The sequence below is a fragment of the Lactuca serriola genome, chromosome 4 (assembly GCF_051521515.1).
Source record: "Lactuca serriola cultivar US96UC23 chromosome 4, Lser_US96UC23_V15, whole genome shotgun sequence".
In the NCBI taxonomy this organism is placed as follows: Eukaryota; Viridiplantae; Streptophyta; class Magnoliopsida; order Asterales; family Asteraceae; genus Lactuca; species Lactuca serriola.
The window spans coordinates 104,520,612-104,534,592 of NC_136411.1; positions in this window are offsets into that span (position 1 = coordinate 104,520,612).

Sequence of the window (13,981 nt, forward strand, 5' to 3'; positions counted from 1 at the left end):
GGATATATAAAAGCATATAAAATAATTCTTTATGTAACACACGATAATACTCGTGTGTTTTACTTGTATTCCCCCCCCCCCTCCCCCCCTTGAAAGCATATAAAAGCATTTAGAATATCTTAAAAAGGTTAATTAAGGGGTATGAACTCACTTGAAAGTTTGAAGATAGCGAGATGGAAAACCGGGCAGAGTTTCGTCTTGAGAAACGGATTTTTCTCGGGATTCTCGGGAATCTCGGGAGTAAAATCGACCCTCGGGACTTGAGCAAAAAGACCAAAGCTTCGGGTTTGAACGGGCATAGAAATCGAGGCAAGATCGTGAGAGAAAGGAGAGAAATGGGGTGATTTTTCCGGAACCCTCGCATTTCTATTTAAAGGGGGTCTGAGAAGCCTCGGTATGCGGGGCGTACGCTCGTACGCAGCGCGTATGCGTACGTCATGCATGAGCGAGTCCTCAACTGCCTCGACTTTAGATGGGACAGATCGGATGGGATGGGTCGGATGGGGCGGGTCGGTAACTTCCCATAGGGGCGACGTGGACAAACCAAGACCAAGGCCCTCGGGTACGCGGGGCGTACGGGGTTACGCAGCGCGTAACTCGGATGAGGACGCTGACTCCTCCTTCGGATATTACCGGATAATTTATATATAACTTATTTAATAGACTTCAAAAATTCATATCTTCTTCATACGAACTCCGTTTTCGATGGTCTTTATATCCACGCGAAGGTGAGACTACGCTCTACAACTTTTTTTTAGACTCCGTTGGCAAATTTCGAAATTATTTTTATTATTTAATTATAAAATGACGTGACTAAGGAATTTTTTTAAAAATTCATAACTTCTTTATCTGACGTTGGTTTTTGCCAGACTTTTCACCGCTGAAATACCATTGTCGAGACCTTCGATTCTCATTTAGGTCATTCCGGCCAAAAGTCGCTCGATCTCCGATTCGAGTTTTTAGCCGTCTGCTGCTAAGCCGAACTTGGAAAAATCTTAACTTCAATATAGGAAGTCGGATTTGGGCGTTCTTTTTACGTACGATCATGGTTTAATGACATTTAAACATAGAGGGAATTTAAATAGAACTTTTTGGACAATTTATTATCAAAGTTAATTTTATTAACTCAAAAGTGGTTACAATACTTGACTTTTTAGGTCATTACAAAGAGTTGAAATATCGGGTTGTCACATCATCCCCCCGTTAGAGGGAATTTCGTCCCGAAATTTAAAGTAGTAAAGATACTAGTGAACATGAAAGAGATGAGGGTACTTTTTTTTCATCTGATCTTCGCGTTCCCATGTGAATTCAGGTCCCCGCTTGGCGTTCCAGCGAACCTTCACGATGGGTATGCGACTTTGTTTTGTTTGCTTGACCTCTTGGTCCATGATTTCTACTGGTTCTTCCACAAAGTTGAGGCTCTCATTGATCTCGATATCGTCGAGTGGAATAACAAGAGTCTCATCGGACAGACACTTTTTCAAGTTCGAGACGTGGAATGTTGGATGTATGTTACTAAGTTCACGCGGTAGGTTAAGCTTGTAAGCCACAGGGCCGATTCTGGAAAGAATCTCGAAAGGCCCTATGTATCTTGGATTTAGTTTCCCACGCTTTCCAAAGCGTATTAAACCCTTCCACGGTGAGACCTTTAATAAAACGTGGTCTCCTACCTGGAATTCCAAAGGTTTCCTCCTTTGGTCAGCGTAGCTTTTCTGTCGGTCTCTAGAGGCTTTCAATCGTTCACGAATCTGAACGATCTTCTCTGTCGTTTCTCGTATGATTTCCAGACCGGTGAGAGTGCTTTCAGGAACTCTTCCTTTAGCTAACTGGGTATCGCCAACTTCAGTCCAGCACAGAGTTGATCTGCACTTTCGACCATAGAGGGCTTCGAACGGAGCAACCTTTATGCTCGTATGATAACTATTGTTGTATGAAAATTCGACAAGGGGTAAATGGATATCCCATGCCTTTCCAAAGTCAATCACACAGGCTCTTAGCATATCTTCTAAAGTTTGTATCGTTCTCTCACTTTGCCCGTCTGTTTGTGGGTGGTAGGCTGTACTCATGTCTAGCCTAGTCCCCAGGGAACTTTGTAGTGACTGTCAGAATCATGAAGTGAATCTACTATCTCTATCGGAGATAATGGATATCAGAACACCATGCAGTCGCACTACTTCCCTTAAGTAAGTTCTTGTAAGCTTTTCCATTTTGTCAGTCTCCTTGATGGGTAGGAAATGTACGGATTTGGTTAATCTGTCGACGATGACCCATATGGTATCGAGTCCACTCGTCGTCTTGGGTAACTTGGTTATGAAGTCCATAGTAATCCGCTCCCATTTCCATTCTGGTATCTCTGGTTGTTGTAGTAATCCTGACGGTTTCTGATACTCGACCTTAACCTTAGCGCAAGTAAGTCATTTACTTATGAAGGTAGCAATTTCTGCTTTCATGTTAGGCCACCAGTACAGTTTCTTAAGATCCAGATACATTTTATCCGAACCTGGGTGAACGGAATATCTTGAGTTGTGTGCTTCGGTCATGACTACGTTTCTGAAACCACAATGTTTCGGGGTCCAGATTCAGTCCATGAGATAGTAGGCTCTGCCACCCTTGACTTCTAGATTCTTTTCCATTCCTCGCAGGGATTTACCCGCCACATTTTCAGGTTGCAAAACTTCCATTTGTGCCGCCTTAATTTGTGTGGATAAGTGGGAATGGATAGTCATAGTCAGAGATTTGACCCTCCAACCAGTGTATTCCTTTCGACTGAGGGCGTCAGCTACCACGTTGGCCTTGCCAGGATGATAACGAATTTCGCATTCGTAGTCATTTAGTAACTCAACCCATCGTCGTTGTCGCATGTTGAGTTCCTTCTGATCGAAAATGTGTTGAAGGCTCTTGTGATCGGTGAAAATAGTACTCTTTGTTCCGTATAAGTAGTGTCTCCAGATCTTCAGAGCAAATACCACTACTCCTAACTCAAGATCGTGTGTCGTATAGTTCACTTCGTGTGTCTTAAGGTGTCGGGAGGCATAAGCAATAACCTTCCCTCTCTGCATAAGAACACAACCTAGTCCTTGATTTGACGCATCGCAATACACTACGAAGTCTTCTATCCCTTCGGGGAGGGATAGTATCGGTGCGGTGCACAAGGCCTGTTTTAGTGTCTGGAATGCCTTCTCTTGTTTTGCTTCCCAGCCGAAGGCCACGCCTTTCTAGGTTAATGTAGTAAGAGGTTTCGCAATGCTAGAGAAGTTCTTTATGAATCTGCGATAGTAGCCAGCGAGACCTAGAAATTGACGAATTTCTGTAGGTGTCTTTGGTGCCGACCAGTTCTCAATGGCCTTAATTTTGGAGGGGTCCACGTGTATACCTTTCTCGCTAACAACGTGGCCTAAAAATTCGACTATTCGAATCCAAAATTCGCATTTAGAGAAGTTCGCATAGAGTTTCTCCATTCGCAGTGTTTCTAGGACTTTTCGTAGGTGTTGACTATGCTCTTCCTCACTTCGGGAGTAGACAAGTATATCATCGATAAAGACGATGACGAACTGATCCAAGTAAGGACGACATACCCTATTCATTAGGTCCATAAATACTGCTGGTGCATTGGTTAATCCGAACGGCATCACTACAAATTCGTAGTGTCCATAACGAGTTCGGAAAGCTGTCTTTGGAATATCCCCCTCTAGAACTCGCAATTGGTGATATCCGGATCGTAGATCTATCTTTGAGAAGTAGTTTGCTCCTTGAAGTTGATCGAATAGGTTGTCAATACGGGGTAGAGGATAACGGTTCTTGACAGTAAGTTTGTTTAGCTCTCTGTAGTCGATGCACATACGGAACGATCCGTCCTTCTTCTTTACAAACAGGACCGGTGCTCCCCAAGGTGAGAAACTTGGTCTTATGAATCCTTTTTGAAGGAGTTCATTAAGTTGACTGGAAAGTTCCTGCATCTCTGCTGGTGCGAGACGATAAGGTGACTTCGCTACTGGGGTAGCCTCTGGAACTAAGTCGATTCTGAATTCGACTTGGCGTTGTGGTGGTAATCCTGGTAGTTCTTCTGGAAAGATATCGGGAAAGTTGCGTACTACCGAAATGTTCTTGATGTCCTTCAGTTCTTGACTTGTATCAACGATGTGCGCTAGGAATGCTCGACAATCCTTCCGCAAGCACTTTCGAGCTTGGATGCACGAAGTGATGCGAAGGTTTGTACTTGATTTGTCGCCGTAGATAACTAATGTTTCGTTGTTAGGGAGATTAAGACGGACTGCTTTCTCAAAGCACATGATGTCGGCGCGAAGAAGACTCAACCAATCCATGCCGACTATGACGTCAAAACTTTTAATTTGGACCGGCATGAGATTGATTGGAAAAGAATGGCCGTCTAAAGTTAACGTACAACCCATGTATATGCAGTTAGTGTTTTCGGTTTTTCCATTGGCCATCTCTACAGTGAATGATTTTTCTAACTTGCTAGGTTTAGGTTTAAGTAAATGAATAAAGTTTTGACTCACGAAGCTTCTCTCCGCTCCACTATCAAATAATATGCATGCATATGAATTATCGAGAAGGAACGTACCAGCAACTACAGTTGGGTCAGCTACAGCTTCGTCATGGCCTATCGCCAAAACTCGTCCCACACCGCCGGTGCTTGCTGCCTTAGGGCAGTTCCTCTTGTAGTGGCCCACCTCGCCACAACCGTAGCAAGTCTGGCCTACACCCGCACTGGGAACTTGAGTGATCGGCTTTGCGGGGTCCTTGCAGAAATGGGCTGTGTGTCCCTTCCGGTTGCAGTTGGCGCACTGCATTTCCTGACAAGGTCCATGGTGGTGGTAAGTGCATTTGGTGCACTTTGGAAGGTTACCCACATAAGGCTTTGTGGGGTAGGGATTTGTAGGGACTGTAGTAGGTACAGTGGCAGCATTCACTGAAACCAGTTGTTTCTTTGCGGATTCTTGGGAAGACCCACCCTTCCCTTTATTCCATACTCTCTTCCTGTTGTTGTTGTTGTTGTTGTTTTTGTTGTTGTGGTTTCCTTTCTGTGGTTCTGGTGCAGAAACGGTTGAGTTCTGATGACCTCCGTAGTCAATCAGAGATTGTGCCAGTTCCTTGGCACTTTCAAAGGTGTCAGGTTTGGAAGCTAACACGCTTGATCGTATTTGGGGCGTCAGTCCCCAGATGTACCTTTCTATTTTCTTGCTCTCAGGAGCAATCATATCGGGGCAAAGGATTGTCAGATCGCAGAATCTGTTGGTATAAGTTGCGATGTCGGTACCAACCATTCCGAGAGTCCATAGTTCGTGTTCGAGCTTTTGAATCTCTCCTCGTGGGCAGTATTCTCTCATCATCATGGCTTTTAGGCTCTCCCAGCTTATGGAGTTTGCCACTATCAGGGTAAGTAGTTTAACGTGGCCATTCCACCAAGTTAAAGCTCTATCAATAAGGGTGAAAGTTGCAAATTTGACTTTGCTGTGCTCGGGACAGGAGCAGATTTCAAAGACTGACTCTGTCCTTTCAATCCACTGTCTCAGGGCTAACACACCACTAGATCCATAAAACATCTGGGGCTTGGCGTTAGTAAAGTCCTTATAGGTGCATTCTCGGGGTGGTCCATGACTCTGCCATGGTTGGATGGGCGTGTGCCAGATCCCGAGCCATTAGTACTCGAGTTATTGATCTGTGACATGGCAGCTGCTACTGCTGCAGTGACTGCTGCTTGGAACATAACAGCATCAAATTGAGGTGGTGGAGGTGGTGGTGGTACAGGTGTTTCCCCACCGTTGTTTCGCCTTGGATTCCTACGCGGAGGCATCCTTCAACTATAGGTTGAAAAGGTAAAGATAAGAATTCCATAGAATAGAGAATTAATGTGTCTCATGAACTAAACTGCTATAGTTCAACAACAGATGCTAGTATGAGTCTTAAAATAGAAGGATGAAAGTTATTTGTAAGACTGAAAGTATGAAACAAATATTTGGTTTCTCAAAGACTTTTCAAGGTTTGAACGAAATACTCAACGTAGTAATAATAGTGTCACTTATATTAATATAAAAGTTGATACAACGATCATGAAAATTTGACCCCTATAAGGGTCTCCGATTACAAAGTTCGAGAAATTTAAAGACTTTTAGCCGAGGTCCTAATCTATAACAAAATTTGAGTCTTTGACAAGCACTACTTGCGACGTAGGTTGCGCTTGGAGCTTGAATCTGCATCTGATTGCTTCGACTCCATTAGCCGCCTATCAAAAGCGGCTTGTTGTTCCCTTAGTTCAGCGAGGGCTGCAATCGTTTGCGCTTGGAATGCCTCGGTTTGGAGTTGAGCATTGTCTTGTATCTTGTCTAGCCTACGGATGTCAGAAGTGTGAACCTGCACTTCCACGTTGACATCCCGGAGTCGGCTAGCTTGAACTCCGGACTGATAGGACTGATTGGCTAGCTTACCCACCATTACTGGGAGTGCCCGATCAGCCGAACCTCTGCCGCGGACATCATAGAAGTCCCGGCACATGACATAGGGAGGGCGTAAGTTCTGTTGTTGGCTCCAATGATGGAGGTGACTTCCCCAGACGGGAGTCGGTCCTTTAAAGTTCCTTACGAAGACGGGAGGTTGAACGGGTGGTGGATCGATCACTTCCGGTTCTGAGTCGGTACCGGAGTCATCATCCACTTCTATGGGCTCCTCGTCCACTTCGGGATCATCTTCGACCCATCCTCCGTTGCCTTGGTTTGGAAAGTAGGGGTCGTCGGGGTGGTGAAATCTAGCCATTTGACTGTACGAGAAATAGGGTTATAAGGATTGAATAAAGTTAAAACTTGCAAAACATGTAAGTTAAACTAGTTTAGGTAGCAAATACTCCTATAGTATTTAATTTCTTGTGTTTGATTCTAGTAACGGTTTGGTAAGTTTTGACTTGTAGCTTACTACGATCATTCCTCGATATACGTTGGTCCAATCTCGGGCAAATATAGTTGATCACGCTATATTTGTCCAAAATCTGATTACATATATCGAGGCTTAATCGTAGTGTCAACTTGTCTAAATACTTGTTGTATAGTTAGATATCATGAAAATAATTTGTTGTATGCATGTAATTGTACTTAAATGAACTATCAATTTAAGTTAAACGTAATGCTGCTTAAGCGAAAAAAAAATGTTTTGTCAGAGAGTGTTAGTCCCTTAAGCATTTATAGTTTGTATATCTTATGTGGTTCGATATACTTAGTTCAATATAAACATTGCTCTGATACCAATCTATCACACCCCCAAACCTGAACGGCGGAAACGTTCGGGGGCGGATGACTTCATGCGGTAGCGTAACAATAGAATACATAGTAAAGAAAGCAATACAACCATCATATATACAATTGAAAGTTTACATTTGTCAAAAAGTTACATGTTCAAAACCAATTACAATATGATGTCAAAATATGAGATTAAACTGGCGCCGCAGCATCCCTTCATCAAAAGCATAATGATAGCTGAAATTACTGATTTCCTGGGACATACAAGTAATTTTGAAAGAGTAGATCAGCATTTAAGCTGGTGAGTTTCATAAGCATTTAAATGACAATGTTTGTATGAAATGAAATGTTTTGTCCTTGTTTGTTTGTGTTTAGAAAATCCTATATTTTCTACTAGTATAAAAGTAGCCTTCTCTCAAGACAAATGTTTGTTTCTAAAATGTATGTAAGTGTGAAATAACCAATGTGTTTGAAAACCTTGTAAATCAATGCATTTTTAATACCCCATGTGAGTTTTATAACCATACTATTGACTCGGAATGCCTATACACAACGTTCTTCAGGCGTTGGAATGTTATGACGTTTGTCACCCCAAATGGTGGACTGTAGCTAACAATCAGGGCGTGGGTTGTCAAGCCCGTATAGATCTATACACAAACACCATGCTCCCCCTCCAAGGGATTCTGGTATATAATACAGGACTTGAAATGTGTACTCGAACGTACGTGAAGTTTATGTCTCACAAAACTGTGGTATAAAAACAGATTTACGTGTTAAAATGTTCGTTTGTTCTTGTATATGAAAGTGACTTCTTGAAAATCAAGTTTCTAGTATGTAAAAGTTAGCAATATCCTTGTAAAACTATACCTATTATAGTTTTCTAAAAGTGTGTCTCGTTTGTTTAGAAATACCTAGAAAAGGAATCACTTGTTATGAAAGTATAGATTTTTGTAGAGCCTAAGATAGACAAGTATACATAAAATCTAAGAAAATGTTTAGTTTATACATGCATTACAACAATTTATATTTCAAAAGATAGAGTTCTATTGTAACATATTTTATATACGAAAGTTTCCTATAAAGTTTAGAAATCACATGTGATTTGGATATATAAAAGCATATAAAATTATTCTTTATGTAACACACGATAATACTCGTGTGTTTTACTTGTATCCCCCCCCCCCTTGAAAGCATATAAAAGCATTTAGAATATCTTAAAAAGGTTAATTAAGGGGTATGAACTCACTTGAAAGTTTGAAGATAGGGAGATGGAAAACCGGGCAGAGTTTCGTCTTGAGAAACGGATTTTTCTCGGGATTCTCGGGAATCTTGGGAGTAAAATCGACCCTCGGGACTTGAGCAAAAAGACCAGAGCTTCGGGTTTGAACGGGCACGGAAATCGAGGCAAGATCGTTAGAGAAAGGAGAGAAATGGGGTGATTTTTCCGGAACCCTCGCATTTCTATTTATAGGGGGTTTGAGAAGCCTTGGTACGCGGGGCGTATGCTCGTACGCAGCGCGTACGCGTACGTCATGCATGAGCGAGTCCTCGACTGCCTCGGCTTCGGATGGGACGGATCGGATGGGACGGGTCGGATGGGGCGGGTCGATAGCTTCGCATAGGGGCGACGTGGACGGACCGAGACCAAGGCCCTCGGGTACGCGGGGCGTACGGGGTTACGCAGCGCGTAACTCGGATGAGGACGCTGACTCCTCCTTCGGATATTACCGGATTTTTGATTTAATTTATATATAATTTATTTAATAAACTTCAAAAATTCATATCTTCTTCATACGAACTCCGTTTTCGATGGTCTTTATATCCACGCGAAGGTGAGACTACGCTCTACAACTTTCGTTTAGACTCCGTTGGCAAATTCAGAAATTATTTTTATTATTTAATTATAAAATGACATGATTAAGGAATTTCTTTAAAAATTCATAACTTCTTTATCTGACGTCGGTTTTTGCCAGACTTTTCACCGCTGAAATACCATTGTCGAGACCTTCGATTCTCGTTTAGGTCATTCCGGCCAAAAGTCGCTCGATCTCCGATTCGAGTTTTTAGCCGTCTGCTGCTAAGCCGAACTTGGAAAAATCTTAACTTCAATATACGAAGTCGGATTTGGGCGTTCTTTTTACGTACGATCATGGTTTAATGACATTTAAACATAGAGGGAATTTAAATAGAACTTTTTGGACAATTTATTATCAAAGTTAATTTTATTAACTCAAAAGTGGTTACAATACTTGACTTTTTAGGTTATTACAAAGAGTTGAAATATCGGGTTGTCACAGGTATTTATATATTATTTACAAAGTGAACGATGTCAATTATCATAAATATTCTTATCTTCTTGAAAAATTACATGATATTTCTAATACGATAATTAAATGTTTCGAAATCCGAGCACATAAAATTTTATCCTTCGAACCAAGGTCAGCATTAGGCCTCAAATCCTTTCAATCATTAGCATTCTATGTAGACAACCTAAAGCATGCTATAATACATAACTTTTAGCAAATATTAGCACATAAGACATTAATCCTAAAGTATGCTAGTGCTCTTAATAACAAGTAAGGTATACATCCTCAGACATGATATAAATTAATTTTTTAATTAGGACTTAATATTAATCAAGATATTTATCCTAAAATATTCTAGTTCTTGTTTCTTTATTATTAATTTAGGTATACAACCTGAAGTATTCTAGACACAACTCTCATCATCATCGCTTAATCTCAAAGTTTAAGTTTAGAAATAGTCATTATTCCTAGTTCACTTAAACTAATTCTCTACCAACTGTGACATCCCTTATTTTTCAAAACAAAAAAAAACATTTCTTTGCGCTTTGAAAATCATAATATCTTTGTTTGTGTAAAATCTCAATATAATACAAATTTGCGGAAACTTTTTCGTTTTATTAAAAATATTTGTAAGATGCTTCAAAATATAAAAACTCTAAGGATTTCATAACTAATACATAACATTGTTACAACATAAAGACTAATGGTCCTAAACACTATTGTTGGTTGTCTCTTAATCACTCGACATCCTAATCAAGTTCCAGTAGCTTTAATACTGTAACGTATGATGCATATAAATTAAGTGGTTAGGATGGGATGCCTGGTGAGACACATAGGGTTTTCAATCCCACAATATTATGATAATAATTTGTAATTTTCAAACTTACAAAACCAACTATTACAAAACAATATAGATATATCCCATAACTTAGGTATCTATAAAACATTACTATCCATTCATACCCATTTCAGCTGATTCTCACAAATCCTAGTCCAAGATTATCAAGAAGAATTAACTCGTCTGATGAATCATTTAGAGTAATGGTTTGGCTACACAGCTAGGGGCACCTTTTGATGATATAAGTCATAAAGGCACTTAAGTCATCAGAGTATTTGATGAATGATGGTTCCCTATTTCATCTACGTCTATTGCTTGTAAATCTACACTATCAATGTAATTCACAAGACCATATGGAATAATCGAGTGTTGTCATCTCATTCTAGAAGATTCTCTAGACATACCCTTCGAATGTCCGATTGACCTACCAATACTAACTATCGAAAAAGAGGAGGACTACTACACGCCGCTTTAAATCTTACACTTTACCCAACTATGAGACCATTCATATTTCTAACTTACTTCGATCTAAAATATCCTTTATCAGTCTTAACCAAAATTAAGCAAGACTATAATGCTTATAATGGATTTCTAAACCATTATCTTGTTTATACCATACTATCGCATTACGGTATATGACTATTCTTCTATCGAACTTAACTAGATCTAAATATTCTTTATATGTATTTGTTTAGAATTCAGATGAGACTACAATCCTTGTAATCAACTTTTAATATTAACTCATGTTAAAACAACACTTATCGTAACTCATTATATCTTATTAACACGGAGTGTATTTTAACATGCAATAATATTTTAAGTAATAATACTTATTTGTAATATTATCACAAAATAATATCTTACAAAAATTTAGCAAATAATGTAACATCCCAAAAATCACAATATATTTTTTCATTTTTAATTAAAAAAAAAAATCATTGTTTCAATCAAACCCAAGTCATATGAAACCAATATCAAGTACATATATTCCTAAATCAATGTATCATAACATCTCCAAAACATGCCACTGAAGGATGTGTACGATCACACTTTTGCTTTCGGATCATTAGAAGTACCTGAAACATAACACTTAAACCATAAGCCAAAGCTTAGTGAGTTCCCCAAGATACCCCCACAAAAACATATAACAACATGCATATTGGGTCGACAGCCATCGGGCTAGATTACCCCTAAGCTCATAATATTAGTCTAGCTTGCCTTTCTGGCCCACAATTCATGTCTGGATTGCTCTTGAGCCCACAGGATAAGTCTTGCTTACCTTTTCTAGCCCACAACTTATGTCTGGGTTGCTCTCGGGTTTATTGGCTTCCGCACAAAGTAGTATTTCCTCAACCCAACCGCATTATGTCTATATATGCAACAGATAAATCACATAACAACAAATAGATAATCGTGCAGATCTTAATAGATCACTACATCATAGTAACATCCTAAACCGGGATACACAATCTGCAGGGCAGTAATTGGTGCCTTCAACACACAAGTATAGTGACGAAATCCCCTCATAATCTGAAAGATAGTAGAAATGAATGTTGATCCAAATGCCAAATCTACATGTCACCTATACCACAAATAGTGACCTAATCTTAAATTACATATCAAAATACCCAAAACGCCCATAAGTCAAACTTGGTCAAAGGTTAAATCCAGAAGGTCAAAGTAGGCTAAGTACCCCCCCCCCCCCACATACTTGGCTACTACGTTGGGCGTAGTTAAAATTCTTCCAAAGCACAAGGACTCAGCCAAATACGTGCATCGTACCTTTTGGTACTCCCAGCGTACTTCGTCTAGATCCAATTCTTCCCATTAAGTGTTTATTCCATAAATACTTTTCATCCACATTCAAATCTATCCCCAAAAACAACACCCTAAGTCATAAAGTTTCCATCTTTATGACTTTCCATGGCTATAGAAGGTCCAAAAGCTAAAACCTTTACTTAATAATCTATTTAGGCGTCATAACTCTTGCATGGAAGGGATCGAAGGACCAAGATCAAATTTTTATGGTTCCTGACACCTAAAAACATCTAAAAGGACAACTCTTCTGGTTAGAGTAATCCATACTCATGAACACCAAGCTTATCGGACCAAAAGTGAAAAGAAACTCTAGGCCATCTAGCAAATCTAAGCAAATAACTCATCAAGTTTCAAACTTTATACCTTCAAAGGATGCTTAAGGGTGAAACATTTCTGGATCCAAGATGCCTTGAGCCTCCAAGATGATTCCATTTCATTCTTCTTACTTCAAGAACAACAAAAAAATGCACTATCAAGCTCAAAAATGCTCACACAATGGATTAGGTTTTGCAAGGGATAATTTGGGAGATGGAGGCTGATGAGGGAAAAGGTCTTGAGGGTTACTAATTTTTAAAAATGGATCAAACCCTAAAAATTAGAGTTTGACCCCTAGCCATGTACGGCTGACGTACGCTTGATTATGCTCAACATACTTCACAAAACACACGTTTCTGTTTAAATGGACTATAGGATTAATTTTGCAACAAATTTAACATCAAGGGGTGGAAATGAAAATACCTGAAATCAAGGTGTTATAGTTCTCCCCCAGATGAATCAGACTTCGTCCTTGAAGTACGAAGTTGTGAGTAAATCAGGGTAGTGCTCTCGCATCTCTACCTCAGGTTCCGAAATCCATTCGGAACCCTTCCGATGTTGCCACTGGACCTAGATCAATGGGACCACCTTGTTGTGCAAGACCTTCATCTTCCTATCTAAAATTGTCACTGCCCTTTAAACATAGTTCAGGTGATCATCAACCTAAATATCAACCAAAGGGACCATTTCTTAGTCATCAGCTACACACTTTTGTAGCTGAGAAACATGTAAGGTGTTATGAATCTATCTGAGCTCCTCCAGTAGATCCAACCGATCAAAGATATCTGCCTGAGGATGACAGCAGTGACTCCGCTTTTGGAGCGGATTCGGGAGGCCTAGCAGGAGGCTATGAAGGAGGAATGCCGGAAGAGTGAGCATATCGTGGGTCAGAATTCCTCCTTTGACTATGATAGCCGCGGGTTGTTGACACTCCATCGCAGAGAGTGGGTTCCGTACGCGGGCGGTGTGCGCCAAATCCTGATGGAGGATGCGCACAAATCCAGATTTTCTATCCATCCCAGGCGACGAAGATGTATAGAGATCTCTGTCCTGATTACTGGTGGCCCTGCATGAAGCGGGATGTAGCCTAGTACGTCGAAAGGTGCTTGACCTACAGGAAGGTCAAGGCCGAACACCAGAGACCTGATGGCAAGACGCAGCCGTTGGATATGCCTGTGTGGAAATGGGAGGATATTACTATGGATTTCATCACGAAGCTTCCCAAGACCACATGGGGAGTGGATTTGATTTGGGTCATCATGGATCAGTTGACCAAGAGCACCCATTTCATACCGATTCAGGAGAGCATTTCGGCCTAGAAACTGGCAGACATCTACATCAAGGAGGTAGTAGCTCGGCATGGAGTGTCGGTTTTGGTGATTTCATGACGATTTGGGTACTAATATGCACTTTAGCACGACTTTCCACCTGCAGAAGGATGGTCAGAGCGATTGGAC